Raw genomic sequence first — 11,869 nt, forward strand, 5'->3', positions numbered from 1 at the left:
ACACACACACACACACACACACACACACACACACACACACACACACAGAGAGAGAGAGAGAGAGAGAGAGAGAGATACAATCCGGTAAAAATTATATCGACCAATGACCACAGCTGGGCATCGACTGCAAGAAGATTCATTTCGATTAACAATGGCAGGTGTTTACATGGTTCTTTTTGCTCGTTTTTCTCATAATAAAAATCGGTTTCAGCCCTATTTATAAGTCACTCCAATGGTAATGGCTCCATTTCGCCTTGTGTACACACTGAAATTATTTGACGATTTGCAACAAGGTTTTGATCGTTAGAAATATTATTTCGCTCCTTTCGTTTCGCGAGATTATTTTGTATGAAGCGATATTTTTTGACAAATCGACTGAACGATCAATGAATGACGTGAAAAAAACCTTCAACATATCAACATTTCTTCATGAACCTGAAGAGATCACATACAAATCATGTGCTCTTAGATTCGGTCGATGAACCTCTTGTCTCTATCTCTCTATTGAAGCTGATCATTAAACTGTTTGGAATATCATTACCGAGACGATCTTTTGCGTTTGCATGGTTAAAGAAACTTTGAAGTTTCGACAAAAACTGGCATTAAAACTGCAGAATCAACTTGACTCTCATTTCAATAAAAGTATACGAACATCAAACAACACCTTCGCATATTATTTTCTGCGTACGACGGATGGTAATTCATAAACCCATGATTATGATGCGGTTGCGCGTGCGGTTACACTGGCCATGACTGTTTTAGCAAATAATCCAGCGTGTCATTTTAAATTTTCACATGAATAGGTGATTTCATGAGTGTTTCTGCTGACTTTTACCATGAATCAATCACGGTTTCCGCGTATTTTAATGTGCCAATGCAATTTTTCAGATGATTTTTTTTTCTCTTTGGCTCGTATGACGTGACCACACTCGCAATCGTTGCAAGTTTTTCTTCTTTCAATTTATCGCAATTTATCTAACGGGTATTTTTGCGAGTCGATATTCTTGATTAGCATGCAATATGTACTGTCCAAATCTCGGCATGCATATGCAATTTAATTGCTTTGTATATTCACAATCATTATTACCTTCTGGACTTTAATTAAAATTTATTTTTAATCAGTTCCTTTCGGTCATTGCAGCAATTTTACTTGAATCAAATGTTTTGAATGTGCGCAATTCGACTGTGTGGCATGAAACGTTTGTTTTCAACGTTGATTGATTTCTCTCGAAATTGAAACGACTGTATGTGAAGAGGTGAAACAGAAAACGTACAGAGAATAATTACAAAGAAATCATGACATCTAACCCTCTGTCAATGGCAAACGGATCTGGCAGCAGAAACTTGCCGATAATTCATTCGGATTTTCGGGGAATTCACCATAAAGCGCAATTATATTTAGCGTCCGAAAAATATGCCGAGTAATTCGCACACATGTCACTTTCATACAGGAACACTATAACACTTTTTGGCATCCGATTACGTTTGACGATGTGTCGAATTGTGTCGCTTTGAACTACAGACATAGGCGCCTACCTCGCAAGAAAGAACAAATACAAAAAGGTTTGAACGAAAATCACTCACACACATACACATCCATATACAGTGCCGTGCAAAAGTTTGAGTACGACTATAAAATCCATATTTCAATGTCTTTTTGTCCCATTCAACCCAAATAAGGGTTTTAATCTGATAATAATAATAGCCTATTGAAATTCAGACTGAATGAAACATTTTGAGGATAACATTTGGCCGGCCTTTGGCCATTTTTGGCCATTAATAAATGGCAGCCAAAAATGAGTTTTTTAACGGGCCAACGGATCAACAAGTAATGTACATCACTGGAAAGGTCTTGAAAAATAGATTTTATTTTTGGCCTCAAACATCAAAATCGGCCGGCATTTGGCCAAGATATGGCCGTTGGAAAATGGTAAAATGACACGGCCAATTTTTTCAAACGGCCATATCTTGGCCAAATGGCCAACAATTTGAATGTTTTACACCAGAATTTACATGCACTCCTCAAGACCTTTCCAACAACATAAAACATGGCCAAGAAACGGCCGTTTGAAAAAATTGGCCGTTTCATTTTACCATTTTCCAACGGCCATATCTTGGCCAAATGCCGGCCGATTTTGATGTTTGAGGCCAAAAATGAAATCTATTTTTCAAGACCTTTCCAGTGATGTACATTACTTGTTGATCCGTTGGCCCGTTAAAAAACTCATTTTTGGCCGCCATTTATTAATGGCCAAAAATGGCCAAAGGCCGGCCAAATATTGTCCTCAAAATGTTTCATTCAGTCTGAATTTCAATAGGCTATCAGATTAAAACCCTTATTTGGGTTGAATGGAACAAAAAGACATTGAAATATGGATTTTATAGTCGTACTCAAACTTTTGCACGGCACTGTACGTTCAGTGTACACTCAATGAGCCAGATGAATTTATGTTTTTGCACGTGTTTTTCATTTATTTCAAAGTGAAGGTTGTTGAATGGCGCAACATTCGTTTGAATTTACACGAGAAAGCCATTTTCGCATAGGGTTGCGATTTAATTGTTAAATCAATTCGTTTTTCTCTCGCTCAATAAAAATGAAATTGTCATTGTATATGGGTTGTTCTCAAATGATTGTCAACTATTTATGCCTTGATTATATCTGAGGGCATTTTTTCTTCATTATTTATAGTAACTATCGCGGTTATTATCAATATTTTGCGTCTAACACCGCCCCTTCGGCATTCGCACCGACATTCCACTCGACTCAAAGGCGATTTTATATGAGTCAAAATTCCAAAATGCATCAATATCGATAAACGACTGCAGTCGTTCTCTCATCAAACGATATCAAAGTGTGTGTGTGGCAAAATCACACTTCACTAATTTTTTTTCTTCATTCAAACCTTTCAATAATTTAGCATATGTGTATTTAAAAATCATTGTGAATAATTGGTAATTTTTCGTTGTAGCTCGCTAAAATTACAAATGTAATGAATAGAGTACTGATGGCATACAATCACCACATTTGTGTGTTCATGACTAATCGGTGGCAATGGAAATTCAAGAGAACGCTCGCGCGCGAAGGAACTAGCAGGGAAACAATATATTAGACTCGTCGCCACTATCTCGTTTTCTCTCTCACTCTCTTTCTCTATTCGTCTTTTTCATTTGCATTGCACACGGTATGAACGCATTCTTATGTTTACGTACATGCATTTTTTTTCAATTTTCAACTTATCGTGGAATCCACAATCGTGTTTATAATGTGTATTTTCTAAGGTCAGCCATAACGAGTTTGAATTTTGTTTCATCATTTTGCCACTTACTCTTTGCTTTTGTCGCCCCATTATTATACAAAATAAATCTGATTATGCATGAAATGCATTCCGTACGCACACGACTCGATGCCTGTCAACCGACAAACCAGCATCTTTGCATATTAAACACACAGACACACATACACACTGTCACTCAACTGGGATCGTAAATGTGATAATGATGGCGAAAAAAATTGCTAGACGATCGCTTTGAACTTCGGACGGGTGCTGTGGTTGGTGTGTCCAGGACAAAATTTCAAAAGAATTATCACCAAATTGGATGACGTACCGGCTAAATATAAACTAAAATATCGCCCTTGTCATTGGTATTGATTGAGCTTTTTACGTAGCCAGAGATGAACGGAAATTTTGTTCCAAAAAATCCGAAACATTCAACGATCGAAATTGAATGAAATGCGCTTGGTTTATTTTTATATGTTTATTGATATAATGATGAATGCACGAATCAAACTGGATTCAATGGCACAAATTATGTCGTTGTCTGCAGATATTGTGCGTAAAAATGGTCAAAAACAAAAGACGGAAGTTAAATGTTTAAATTGTAATTGAAAAACTGCTTCAGACACAGAGAAAAAAAAACCAAAATAAACTGAATGGAATGACAGAAAAAACCAACGGAATGCAATCAAACCATCGCTGGTGACAGTGTCTCAAAAAACAAGTTTGAATTTCAATCGTCGACATTGGCTCCAGTTATTTTTATCCTGCCGCAGTGAAAGAGATCACCAGCAATCACAGCAATAAAAGATCACATGCCGCTTTTGATGATATCACACTAGTTACAACAACCACCAGCACCATAAATCAAAAGTAATATAAAATGTTTTGAAAGATAATAATAATGATAATAACAATGTATTCATTGTATTTACATATTAGACGGTTTGCGTCAGGGCACGCGATTTGAACAAAGTTTTTATGCGTTGCCGGACATTTATTGAGATATTACACAGTGTACATATGTTTGACGCTTTATGGATCTGGCAGCAAATGCGTCAACATGCGCATATAACACCACCCAGCCCAGCCAACCATTGACGGCATACGAATATTCATCCAAAATGGAATGATAAATGCTATCAAGTTTTTTCAAAGGCGTTATTCTACTTTCCAGTTCTTTCGACTTCCTTTCTCGCAACACTGTTTAACATAAAATGATCAAATCGATGTCGATATCATTGTTTCGAAATGTGTTTATCACTTAAAGCCGGTCAACTCTACTTTGTAAACAATACTGAATATCGTTTCTTCTTTTTCTGCGTTCGGAACCTTTATTGATTGTTTTTGCAGTCGTTCAGTTAACATGGAATGAAAAAAAAATGAGAGAAACGGCACAACACACGGAAAGTGCATGTTTTGTTTCGGCCTTTCTGTGTTCTCTCTCTCTCTCTCTCTCTCCCTGTTTCGGGGCTTTTGAACGAAATGCTCGCACAAAGTCAGGAGTGTGTGTATATGTGACGTAAATTGTACTGAAAAACCCGTCAAAATCAAAACACGGAAATAAGTACGGCCAGATGCGTGCATATAACGTTGTCGTAGCCCATGTAAAGTGAATGAAATTTAAATACATTACACCGTGTTTGATTAGGAAGTGTGAATCGAACCAAAAATCATTGTTATACACTGCGTGATGAAAATGAACTGCGATCTGAATCATCCATTCTATTGTGATATATTTGGTATTGAAATCGATTGATCGGTCACCTCTTCACTCTTATGAACGGCTCATTTATCACGTCGTTAAATTGCCTTTTAGAAACCAGAATGTTGTCACCTTTTTTTTCGCAGCACAGTTTAAATCAGTTCGGAAGTGTTTCTTTTTTGTTTCATTTGATGTCGTCTTAATTGCAAAAATCTTGATACATTAAACATATCAAATGATAAGTGTTTCGTGAAAAAAAAACCAAGATAATTTATAAAAAGATCAAGTGTAAACCCTTTGCACAGCCCATGATTTATCGTGGCTTTAAAAAAAATCGTTATACCTTCTGACAATAAAGTACCCGGAATTCATCATTTCAGCCGCTTCGGGTATAGGTATCGTGTAAAGTATTTTTTTCCTGAGTTGGTACAACCTTAACAAACATCTCAGCCAAATTTGAGCTCAATATGTCAAGTAGTGTAGCTGTGGCAAAGGTATAAGTGATACCTTCAAAGGTACCCGCGGCGATTTTTTGAAAAGTATCATAAAAAAATCAAATTTTGAACCATGTTCGGACAAAAATACAACATTATATTGCATTGGTGTCTTCAGGAAAGTTGTTGGGCATTCTGTTTCCTTTAATTTGATATAAACTAAACATGGAAATATTACACCCATTGTCAAGTAATGTCATAAAAACAGAAGAAAGTCAGAAAAATTGAATTTTTTGAGTTTCTCTGCTCGTACTTCTTCATAAATCTGTTTTGACTGTCTCTAATGTTGCTAAATATTAAAATTGGACTATCCACTCAATGTTTCATTTGATGTGTACAACAAACGCAGTGTTGAAGGTGAAAAATCAGAAGATTCGAAAAACCAAATTATTGATTTTTCGGTTGAGTCAATGAGAAAAATGACTAGAATGACGTTTGGTTTGGCGCCATCTGCAAGTAGGAAGTATTTTGCCATACAAATACGTTCAATTGTAGCTGTCATTGATAGTTGACAGTATATTTATATAGGAGTTTCATAGTTCAGCATTCAGCGCCAAGGTGTCGCTTAAATATAGCATAAACAAGTGCTCCATATAAAAACATAGGCAAATTTTATCATTGGTTGAGTACTGAAGAAATGAATTTTTTGCCAAAATTTTCTTGTAAAACCATTAGATGTCTGCTTTATTTTTTCAATCTAGTACAATTTTGACTTTTTATGGCATTTCCACCATTTTCGTTCTTTGCAAAATGCCTTTTTAGTTTATATTATTACCCAAATAGGAAATCGCCGCGGGTACCTTTGGAGGTATCACTTATACCTTTGCCACAGCTACACTACTTGACATATTGAGCTCAAATTTGGCTGAGATGTTTGTTAAGGTTGTACCAACTCAGGAAAAAAATACTTTACACGATACCTATACCTGAAGCGGCTAAAATGATGAATTCCGGGTACTTTATTGTCAGAAGGTATAGTTAGTTACTGAGGGAAAAAATTACGACAATGGAAGACTGGAAAGTTAAAAGCGGAAGGAAAAACAAGATTTATGAATGGACCAGAATCCGAGCAGAGAAATGATGATAATGGTCATGCAAATCTGAATTATGATTATAGTCTCTCTTGTTACACCGTAAAAATGAAAAATAAATTATGGCTTCTACAGCGATTTGACCAAAGCAGTCAACGCTGTCGAAAGAACATGCTCAATCCATAATAATATTGTAAACCAAACAGCTTTCAGAATAATTCCGAGCCATTTGGCTTCATCCCACATCAACACAAGAACTTTTCTTTCGCCACGTATATGTTCGACGCGTTTAGGTGTCTTTGAATTTCTTGCAGCCTTGAAACAAAGTAATTAAATCAAGAGGGCAAATGTGAAGAATGTCCACATATATGGTTTTCCCAATCTTTAAAATACCTGAAACTCGTTTGTCAACATCGATCCATTGAATAAAACGGAAAGAATGCCAAGAGTTTGTTATGTGCGTGTGTGTTTTAAAGCGCATTTTCCTTCGATTCGTTCTGATGGCTAATCTCATCATTTTTATATGCTTTGCAAATTGCGCAAATTGTCACAGTATCAAAAGATCAACCACAGACACGCAACCGCGCATCGCGCGCAAATACAAATCATGTTGAAACGGAAAGAAATTCCACGGCGATTTTTTTTTTATTAGCGTCAATAATTAATATTCTGAATGAAGATTTTGACGTAAACATCGATTCTAGCGTTCTGTCTGCTCAAACATGCGCATAATAAGTGATTACATGCATGAAGTTGACGAAGTATCAATTACGTTTGAGAGGAATGATCAATTCATTGATTATCTCTGCCGTTTTTCTTCTTCTTCTTCTTCTTCTTCTTCTTCTTCTCGCCAATGTAGAATGAGTGCGAAAATCGATTGTAAGCGAGTCGAAAGTTCGTATTTCTTTTGTGCATCGTGCTTCTATACAACGGCAGAGACGCTTCGAATGGAATGACGTAATCCGCACGCTTTACGTACGATTAATATGTAGCCAAGATGTACGTGCTGAATGTCGCAATCGCACATCATCAAATATTTATCATATTCTGCCATTCCCATTATGCATTCATATGCGATGAAGGGGACAAAAATCGATTTGATTTGTTCGATGTTTTGGTGTTCGTGCGCCGTGATCTGTCACAGATTCGTGTGTGCAATGCGCATGCAGATACACACACACACACACACACACGCGTGCACTGCACACATTTTGATCGTTTCGCAGAATTTAAGAGTTCAAATCCATAGAATTGTTGATTGTGCGAATTGCACGCACCGCACCGCTCACATACTCACGGTATAATTGTGATCGCTATCAAACACGTTTGCAACGATGTGTACGCGTTCGTACTGTCTGTGAAATGTAGTTATGTTGCAAAGATGGTAATCGTTTCATTTTTTTTGTTGTTTTCATCTCCTGTTTCGTTCAAACGTTACTGGCCGTTTCGATGTTTGTTTACATATTTGGACATCATTTCATCGAAGCGATATACGAATTTGGGTTCGGTGTGTTGAGATGAAGAGAAGACAAAAATCAAAATTATCGACTCATACTCCAATGTTTGACGAAAATATGCATCACACGATCGCTCGATCGTAAATACAAAAACACATCGCTGTTTGTCGGCAGTTCGAGTGAAAATTTAAATAGCCAAGGTTAACATCTTCACATTTTTCTCAACGCATGTTGCTCATTCTGATTTGTTTTCTCTTTTTTCATTTCGGTGTTGGGCGTTTGGTTGATGCGCGCGTGCGCGTTGAGCCATTTTTTGTTCGTTTCGTTTATGTATATGTAATTTTGCTTGAATCATTACATCTGTGCGCGCTGTGATTTCTTCTCTTTTCGGTCTTTTTTTTCTCGTTTCGAATGTTACTCAATAATTTCGTGGTGTAGTTTGACCACATTTTAAGAATTCTATGTGTGCATTTTCAAATGGTAGCTAATTGTTGCTAGTATTGAGTCAAGAACCATTTTCAACTCAATCGACTCACACGTAAACCTAACATTATTTACGCCTGGCATTGATACAAAATGCATCAACCCAAATGCAATAAACTAGTTTTTTTTATCTGTTTCATAGACAAACAAACACAGGCTGTGGCTGGAAATGTGCAATCAATCAGCTGAAGTGAAATGATAGAGTATGAAAGAAAAGCAAGACCAAGAAAAAAATGTAAGCGAAAAAATACTGAATTCACGTGTATTTTGACTAAATAAAACAATAAACAGACTCTGTACGTGATCATAAATGTTCACCAGCTGATTATTGCAACGTTATCGAGTGCGCGTGCACACTGTTCGCACAACTCTCCGACTATTTTCGTTCGTTGACAACAAAAAAAACCCTACAAGACTGCGCATACAAATTAGCGCCAAAGTATACGGTTTTACTATGATATGCACGTACTCAACGTTTCAATTTTTATCTACAATGATTCAACCATTATATCACCCACAAAACGTTTCAGAAGGTCAATCGAACGCACAATATTTTCTAATCATGCACGTTATAATGGCAAGGAAATTGGGAGAGTTAACATATATTTAATTAGATTAAACTGAATTTATCGCTTGCACTCTTTTCGTGAGACAAACCCAATTGTTTTTCTCCTGTTTTTGAAATGAAAGCAGTCATTGTTTTAACAGTAAAGAATCGGCCAATGGATGGCCTTCCATTGGTTTCGTTAGTCGATAATTGAAAACATAACTGTTAATGAAATGAAAATCGGTTTCGGGATCTTTCGAGAAATCTTGCACAAAAACGTCAATATGCATAACATGCGTATTTCTCGTCTACTTTAATTCAAAAATAAATTGCATCGTATTTAAATATCCACTGAAACTGCCTAATTGTTTCTTCACTAGTCTGTCTATTTTTTGCCCCATCTGATTAGCAAATTGCAAACTACTGGCTATATGTCGATCGCCGAATGATGAATTATCGCAAATGATAGGGAGGAGGGGAGGGTGTGAATGGGCGCGATACTTTATGTAAAAATGGTAGCCGACTGTATCTAATTTCTCAACATATCGTTCCATTGCGAATGGTTTGTTGGAAACAACAACAGAAAAGTGCTATTTCATGCTGAGCATGATAAAATATTGTATGTACATGTGTATGTGTATGTGTATGTGCGTGTGGCAAAGAAATGGCGATTGGCAAATGGTATTTTTGAGTGTGAAATCAGTTATATTCATCATTGTGAATCGATAGCGATATCGATTATTATCGAAATAAGCGCACAACACGTCGATAAAATTGCGCTATTGAATGTTCGCGACACGAACGTGAACATCAATGTGCATCAATGAGTCCGCCGAGTTTTGGATTGGTAAACAATGATCACAACACGTATAATATTTGTTGAGGAATGGAAAAGGAAAAGAGCGAGCGAACAAGCGAGTACGCATGCTGTGCGTGTTTTAATTTTCTTTGCTGTTGCATTTGCACCGACACAAGACGCACACCTCTGCCACTGCATTTCAATTTCATTTGAATGACATAAATATATCTACACCAATACCAGAGATACTTTCATACAGCAGTTCTCAGTCTGTTTCAACGGTGTGTTCATCCATCTCATTCGTTCAAATTTGTCGGTGCCGTTGTTTTGCATGAGCTTAAATGGTTTTCCACTGAATTTTCTCGAACGAATACCGCGTAATTGGTCATCTCGTTCTTATTGAAATCGGTCCAAATGATACATTTTGTATGGAATGCACGCGTAGCATTCGTATTTGATGTGCCCAGCATCGGCGATTTCAATATGAATATCACCAAACGAACGACTAATTGCGGTTGCTTTCATATTTTCTTCTCCTTCTTTCGTTGCCGTGTTCGTTGAGACATTTTGTTGTTGTTGTTCTTGTTGTTGTTGTTGTTGTGTGTTCTACATACAACATTTTTAAAATCTAATCGAAAGTCACGATGAAGCCCCAGGCAAGAAGACCCAAATGACTAATAGATGTTTTAGCCCGAAGCCAATCATTATACGGTATTTCGTTGGCTACCTTATGTTCGCTATGATGAATTAAACGAAAACTAATTTTTTCTTTTGCATATTTACGTGTACACCATTATGTAATTTCAAGTGAGTGTGCACACTTTTGGTTCTTCGCTCGAAATGCACCACATTGAAATCCAGCAAACAATGGGGGCACACATATCTGTTGTCGAACGCATAAAATCCACCATTTTATGGATGCTCTTAGTTTTGTTCAGAATCTCCGCTTTAAATCACGATTTCGCGTGATTTATCTGGCAGTCTCCGACACAAAAATCGTCAAATAGTGTGAAATTTCATTCCTTACTGTATTCATATTTTATTTCTATCTCTCTCTGTCTCTCTTTGTGTATGTGGCGAATCAAGTGATTTGCATTAATTGATCGGTCGATTGCCGTCAAGTCTGGTCTCTCTGGAACACCGACAAAAGTAAAACACGCTTCAGAAGTTTGAGAAATACCGTTTATACAAAAATTGTTGTTAGATTTGTTAAGAAATGGTTAGGCTTTCTTTATACTAATTAGTATTTCACTCGTCGTTTTGGCAATTAATTTTTGCAATCTTCAATCATGATCACACGACCATCTGGTCGGCATGACCAAGCATAAAATGCGATATTTCCAAAGCAAAAATTCACCACCTCAATCAAAACATAAATAATCTAGATAATTAATTCAGTGCGACACCGATTTCGAACCAGTCATCGCCGAATTCTGTGTGCACAGAGAATGAAAAATGTGCAGAAATTAGCATATCGACTAGATGTACTCATTCGGCCAATCAACAAGATTGGATAAATGCTAATGAATGTTCAAATGAAGCGGATCAGATTATGTGCGGTGTGAAAAAAGACAGACATAGATAGAAAAAAAAAAATCTATCAATGCAAATAAGATTTAATGCTGGTGTGTTGCTACGTAACACACAATCTTTTTCACAATGTGAGTCGACAACCGATTTTTATGAATAACTTTTCTCGCCGATTTTAGGCTGTGAATTATGTTTTTTTCTTCTTTCAATCTCGTTTGCCGGTGTTTAGCATAGCCTTTTTTCTGTTTTTCTATTTCTTAATGGTTCCAGCGGTTTTCTTGTACGGTAAAATTTAAGCAAAAGATTGACATAACATCACTGAGGCTCATTTTGTATGTGTGTTTGTGGAGGGGTATGTAGCGAATGTGGGGGATTTGCCCACAATTACTTGAAATATTTTACCTAGGTTTTATGCTCAAGAACTGGTCATATCGAGATAATATTCCAAACAGGCAGTCATTCTCCCAAAATGAATGCGATCGATCTGTTCACTTCACTTCACTCTCTCTCTCTCTCTCTCTCTCTCTCTCTCTCTCTCTCTCTCTCTC

General features: G+C 36.8%; 1 protein-coding gene across 2 annotated transcripts in view; it reads right to left on the minus strand.

The window, feature by feature from the left end:
• The window catches only part of LOC129573963 (uncharacterized), a 42,063-nt gene that overhangs the window by 16,829 nt on the left and 13,365 nt on the right, over positions 1–11,869 (minus strand). Inside the window, exon 1 of one of the 2 annotated variants that reach the window (XM_055455187.1) lies at positions 1–361. This exon is cut by the window's left edge and continues 4,963 nt beyond it. The exons of the other annotated variant lie outside the window; for it this stretch is intronic. The gene's annotated coding sequence lies outside the window, so the exon portion shown is untranslated. Of the gene's footprint in view, positions 362–11,869 lie in introns of those variants that run through there. 2 annotated transcript variants of the gene reach the window in all.

This window comes from Sitodiplosis mosellana, unplaced genomic scaffold (genome assembly GCF_009176505.1).
Source record: "Sitodiplosis mosellana isolate CC-2019 unplaced genomic scaffold, AAFC_SMos_1.0 Smas_scaffold_6150, whole genome shotgun sequence".
Taxonomy (NCBI): domain Eukaryota; kingdom Metazoa; phylum Arthropoda; class Insecta; order Diptera; family Cecidomyiidae; genus Sitodiplosis; species Sitodiplosis mosellana.